This window comes from Panthera tigris, chromosome X (genome assembly GCF_018350195.1).
Source record: "Panthera tigris isolate Pti1 chromosome X, P.tigris_Pti1_mat1.1, whole genome shotgun sequence".
In the NCBI taxonomy this organism is placed as follows: domain Eukaryota; kingdom Metazoa; phylum Chordata; class Mammalia; order Carnivora; family Felidae; genus Panthera; species Panthera tigris.
In genome coordinates, this window is record NC_056677.1 from 110,202,754 (window position 1) to 110,209,159 (window position 6,406).

A 6,406-nucleotide genomic window follows, 5' to 3' on the forward strand; every position below is an offset into this window, starting at 1 on the left:
CAACCAAGAAGAGGGCTCTCATCACAATCTGACCATGCTGGCACAATGATTTCTAACTTCCAGCCTCCAGAACTGTGAGACAGAAATGTTTATTGTTTAAGTTACCCTGTCTATGGTAATTTGTTATAGCCAACTGAGACAATTCTGAAAGGAAATTTCAGGGGCTCCTGGGCGGCTCAGTCAGTTGAGCTACCCACTCTTGATTTCGGCTCAGGTCATGATCTCACGGTTCATGAGACTGAGCACCACATTGCGCCCTGCACTGACAGTGAGGAGCCTGCTTAGGGATTTTCTCTTTCCCTCTCTCTCTGCCCCTCCCCTGCTTGCGTGCATATTCTCTCTCTCTCTCTCTCTCTCTCTCTCTCTCTCTCTCTCCCCTCAGTAAACTTTAAAAAGTAAAAAGAAAAAGAAATATTAATTTACCCAATGAAGGACATGCTTAGTGCATTATAAAACAGCCCACTGCCAGCCTCTGGTCTATACAAGAGGAGAAGAGAATGATCAGTTACCCTTCCTGATTGTTATAATGCTGTGCATTTCTCTCTGCACTCTCCTGATCTTCAAACCAAATTAAAAAGGCTTCAGGAGAACCACTGTATTCCCTGGAGCTGAGACAACACTTGATATGTGTGCTTTGAAGTACAGAAGGCCCAGGGAGCTGTGATTGAGGTTTGCTTAAAATAATAAATTGAAAGACTGGTTGCAGTTATCTGTGACCGCCGAGCAAAGACAGTGTGTCGCGGTGGGTGTAGTCTGAACCTCAAGTATTTGGCGGGGCAACAGTACAGAGTGTTTGCCATGGGACAGAAAGGTTCCTAAGGAAGATACTCAGGCTTGAATATTCTTGAAAGGCACCTGCTGAAGAGGTATGCATGCTAGGGCAAGGTGATCCCAACCATCAGAGTCTAGAGTCTGTGGGGTCTATAGCCAGAGTGGAAGCTGAGGGGGAGAACAGCAAGCAAAGAATAACGGTATCATTGGCACAAACTGAGACAGTAAGAGAGAAGGGTGGTAGGGAAGAGACAAGTTTTGAGTTTGAGTTGAGACATTATTTTCGATAGTTAGTATCCTAATGATTACTTCACATTGGTTAAAAGGTATCTCTGCAAAATTCTTTGTATATTTTAGTATTTCCAAAATATCTCAGGGGACTTGGCAATATTTTCATTAGACCTGGGATGCTTCACTAAAACAAGGAACAGAGGGGCACCTGGGTGGCTCAGTCGGTTGGGCATCTAACATTTGATCTCGGCTCAGGTTAGGATCTCGGGGTCATGAGTTCAAGCCCTGTGTTGAGCTCCACACTTGGGCACGGAGCCTACTTAAAAACAAGCAAACAAACCAACAAGAGAGGAACAGAAAGCCTAAATTCTAATACCAGTTCCATCACTACGTTGTATGGGACCTTAACCACGTTGTGCCTCAGTGTCTTCACGACAAAATGCTTCCCTCCTTATCTCACATGGTTGTGTGACGATGAAAGAGAATATAGGACAATTTATGTGAAACTTCTTTGAAAAGCGTAAGTGCCAGATTTATGCCAAATCTATTTCTTGTAATCAGTGCATACCAGCAATCTAGCAGAGATGAGGCAGGAGGGAATGTGCTCACTGAGGGCCGGGATCAGGGAACTGCAGAGGTTTTGCGGAACATTAAGAAATGACAGCACCTAGGGGGTAGAGATGTTGCATTTTATAACACTGCATTAAACAAACATTGCATTGAAACCGAAGTGCAACAATGTCCCTAAATTTCTCATTTCAAAGTACAGACTGAAATTCAAGGGTTTACTTGACTCTGCTAAAAGAATCTCCTCTCTAGCCAGAGGAAGCAGCCCCCCCCCCCTCAAATGCAAAGTCACTAAAGAAAATCCCAAAAGACTTGCAGGAATTTGTTAATTTAGATGTACCAGAAACTTGGGCATTGGGGACACTGTACAAAGGATGATGGAGTTCGCCCTGATGTTTGCTAGCTAGAGCATTATTATATACTTCTATTATTTTAGTGATCTGATTAGCACACATCTAGACTAGATGCTGAAACCCTAGAAATCCCCCCGCATGATGCAATGGAAAGAATTCAAGGAGTCGGCCAGAGAAATACATTAGTGTAAATTTATCACATGCAACTTGCCTGTTCACTCCCTAATTATATCCTCTGAAAGGCCAGATGACTATCTCTTCCCTAAAAACTTGAGACAAATTATTGAGTTAAGCTCAAATATCTTTTTGCTGTTGTTGTTGAAAATCACGTAAAACTTTTGGAAGAGCTGGAGTAGCCAAAAATTCTCATATACCCTTTAACCAAATACATCTATTTTTAACATTTTACTTTCTTTGCTTTACGTTTGTGTGTGAGCTCTTTATGCCTGTGTGTGTACACATAATGTTTTTCTGAAATTGTTTAAAATAAGTTGCATACACATTGGCTCTTTACTGCTAAATGCCTCAGTGTATATTTTCTTTTTATCTTTGAGAGAGAGAGAGACAGAGCATGAGCGGGGCAGAGAGAGAGGGAGACAGAATCAAAGCAGGCTCCAGGCTCCGAGCTGTCAGCACAGAGCCCAACGCGGGGCTCGAACTCACAACCAGTGAGATCATGACCTGAGCCGAGGTCGGATGGGTAACCGACTGAGCCACCCAAGAGCCCCTTCACTGTGTATTTTCTTAGAACAGGAACATTCTCTTAGGTAACCACAGCACGGTTATGAACTTACGGGGGCCCCGGCGGCCACCCACGCGGAGGTGGGTTCGGGAATCGCCCGGTGTGGCCCCGCCAGGCTGCGGGAAGAAGCGGGTCAGGTCCCGGGGAACAGGCGGCAGGCGTGGGGGCCGCCGCTCCGGCCCATCACCCGTGACGCAGCCCATCTCCCGCGCGCAGGGGTATGACCCGCACTGGTCCCGTCGGGAGGACCCCCGGCTTCCCTCCAGGGGGCGTCCGCCCGGCCTCGCCTCTCCCCGCCCAGCTGCCGGGGCCCGAGCACACGGCGCTTCCCACGCAGGCGCGCGCGCATCCCTGCGGCCGTGCGGGACGCGCCGTTGCTGCGCGCTCCCGCGGCTGCCGCGAGCGGTACCCGCGGGCCTTTGCGGCAGGCGGCAGGTGCCGTGGTCACCGTCCTGCCGAGGGCTGTGGCCTCTGTGTCCCAGGACGTCATCGAGCCAGTCGCGGAGACGGAGCCCAGGACGCCGGCCACGCACAGCATCGTCCCCTTGTCCTTGGCTGTGCGTGATGAGGCCCCGCCCTCCGTCTGCGAGCGGACGCAGGCCGGGTCGGCTTCCCAGGGCTCTGCCTTTGTTGCCCAAGCGCTTCTCCTCCACGCCGCTGCCCCCGGCTTCCGGACGGTCACGCGTCCACAGCAAGGCCACGAGCGGACCGGTGGCTGATGGCGCCGGGTGGAGAGGACCTTAGCACCACCATTATCGTGCCCCACTACGATGCCTTCAGAGTGGCCCCTTGGCCGTCGCACGGCTGGGACTCCAATGAGAGTGGCGTCTCCCTGTTGCGGGAGCTCGCCCGCCCCTTCTCCAGGCCCTACACCAACAAGCGCACTCATACCGGGTACATGCAAAGCTTCCGTTCTTTTACTTCAGAGGAGCGAGTTCCACTACCGGGGAACCAGGCACCCTTTGTCCTCTGCCTTTGTTCTCGAACACTGTGGCCCAAAGGGCCAGCCAGGACCTGTACGTGTCCAAGCCGCCTTGTGAGGGGAAACTGCGGCATGCCTTCCTCCTGGAGCTGGAAATAGTGGCTGCCGGTTCTGGGGCGCCGGTGCACAAGAAGGTCTCCACGGTGCACAAGAGGGTCGACCTGGGGACATCCCGGCCTGAGAGCCGGAGTGCTTTGCGGTTCTCTGGGTGTCTGCCTTCGCCCTGTCCCACCTGGAGAGCCACCTCATGGACCTGAGGGCCCAAGTTGAAAACTCTGACCCACAAGTTGAGGCTCATCGCGGAGGCCCTGGCCCGCGTCATCTACAACCTGGCCGGGAAGGAACCCCCCGAGACATGCCGATCTTCCCGGAGCGGATGATCCAGCAGGAGAAGCGGGACCGCGTGACGGGCTGGCTCACCAGCCAGCCCAGCCCGGCAACCAGCCACCCAGCTGGTGGACAAATTCTGCATGTTCCTCAGCACGCCAGCACGCCACCTGAGTTGCCACCTGGCGGAGGTGAAGCAGCACCGCATCAAGGCTGACGCGTGGGACCCCAAGTTTGTCTTCTGTGAGCAACTGAAGCAGGTGGTGAGAGCCTACAAGGTCAAGCCAGCCGTTTTCCCCACGCTCCTGGCCATCTGCACGGGCGCCTAGCTCGGGGTGGCCTCTACAACAGTCCCGGTGAGCAGGCGGGGCTCAGGTGGGAGCCAGGGTCCCTGTGCGAGGGTCACCTTGGTCAGGTCAGTCCTTGCCCCCCCCCCATCCCGCCTGGAAGGTGGCCCCACAAGTGGCCCCCGGGCCTTCCTGGATGCAGGGTTTGCCCCCGGCCTCACTCAAACCCTCCTGCTGTCCCCAGCACTACGACCTCCTGTACAAAACAGTTCAGGGACTGCTCTTGAAGGCCAAGATGCAGGGACATGGCCATCCACCAGCACGATGAGCTTTCCACCTGCCACCCCTCCCTGCCCCACAGCCGGCCGGGGGACAGGGCTTCACCCCTTGCTGAGAAGTCCCAGCCCTGAACTACAGAGTTTTTCTGTATCGCTCTTGAGGACTTGGGGGGATTCTCTTTTTTGTCCTTTGAACTCCCTTGGAAGAGCATTTGGTGGAAGTCCCGGAGCCAGGCCATGGACTTGGGAACAAGCCTGCAAATGGGCCCCCACTCCTGGAGGTGACCCCCTGGCCCTCGGGGCTTGTGAGCCGAGACGACAGAGGAAACGCGCCCGGCGCAGCCTCAGCGTCCCTCCTGCTGCACGCGAGGCTGACCAGGGACTGCAGGCTGAGGGTGGGGTCCACCTCGGGAGGCTCTGGGTCCGTCCTCCACCCTGCCCCAGTCGCCCTCTGGTGGCCGAGACAGTCTCTCCTCTTGTCCGAAGGAGGGCAGCACCAGCCTCCGGATGCCCAGTTCTGGCCTCTCCCTCGGAAGCCCTGTGTTCCCCCACCACCCTGGCCGGGACTGAGGGGAGCCAGCTCAGGGTGCAGCCTTGGATGCGTCTCCCCTGGGCCCCCGTGGGCGGCTGGTGCCCGGAACACCCAGCCGCCTTCCTGTCAGGCTCCGCGCACCGCTTGCCCTCTCCTGTGCTTCTCACTGCCTCTGCCCTCCTGCCACACCCCAGGGAGCTGGGGCCTGTCCCCCTGGGGACCTGGGTGACTTCGGAGTCCTTGGGACAGGAGGCAGCCCTAGAGGAGGCCCCCTGGCTCCTCCGCCCCTTACCTTGGTCTCCCTGGGCCTCAGTTTCCTTATCTTTAAAAAAGAGGAACATCCAGGCTGGGAGAGGAGCGAGAGTGTTTTCTGGAGGAGCCTCAACCGACCACAGGGCCGGCGGGGCTGCTCTTCCCAGGACCTCGGACCCAGGGAGGAAGGTCAGGGCCTGATCCCCACAGGTCAGGTGCCTTGCAAGGGAGGGGCATGGGGAGAAGTTCCCGAGACCCTCAGATCGACCTCAGGGAGACCCAGGCGTTTCTTTCAGGTGTTGGCAATTCGTTAGCAATGTAATCAATTCGGTGTTTTGTGCTGGGAGGCCGGTCAGGAGGAGGGAGGAGGCACTCGGGCACCTGCCTCCTCTGCCTGAAGGAGCAGAGGGACTGGCTCCCTCCTGTCTGCCTCCTAGCCGGCCACTCCCCATCCAGAAACCAGCTCTCCACTCGCTGGAAGGGACAGGCTCCTGGAGGACTGCATCTCTGCCCCTGTCTTGGGCCTCCTGCCTTTGCCAAGTCAGACCGTCCCTGGCAGGGCTGGCAGCCCGGACATTGGCCAGGCCAAGCCCAGGGAGGGGGCAGGCACGCCGGCCGCCGTTTCTCTTTCATCTGTCCCCCCTTCTCTGTCCCACTGGGTGGCCTCTCTCCCCCAGAGACTGTTTACTGAGTGCCCAGCCGGGTGGACCACCTCTGGGGCGCCGGATGCGGGGACCAGCATTGGCCATGCTTCCCCCTTCCTCCCCAGGGCGAGTTGTCAGGACTACTGACTGTTCAGAGCTCAGGCTGGTCGTGGGACGCAACTGGATGACCAGAAAATAAAGCCGTATCAAACAATCAACAACAACAAAAAACCCCGTAACATGAACACAGAGCTTCGATCCAATCTGACTTCCATAGTTCAGTTTTGTTAATTGACCAGTAAGGCCCTGTGTGGCCCATCTTTACCCTTGAGCACAGGATCCGGTCTAGGATCACACATCGTACTTGGTTGTCGTGTTTCTTTCGTCTCCTCTAATCTGAAACACTCACACAGTCTTTCTTCTACGACATTGAGATTTTT

At 55.4% G+C, this 6,406-nt stretch overlaps 1 pseudogene; it reads left to right on the forward strand.

Annotated features, from left to right (window-relative positions):
- The first annotated feature begins 2,706 nt into the window (after positions 1-2,706).
- LOC122235296 lies at positions 2,707-4,588 on the forward strand (annotated as a pseudogene).
- The last annotated feature ends 1,818 nt before the right edge of the window (positions 4,589-6,406 follow it).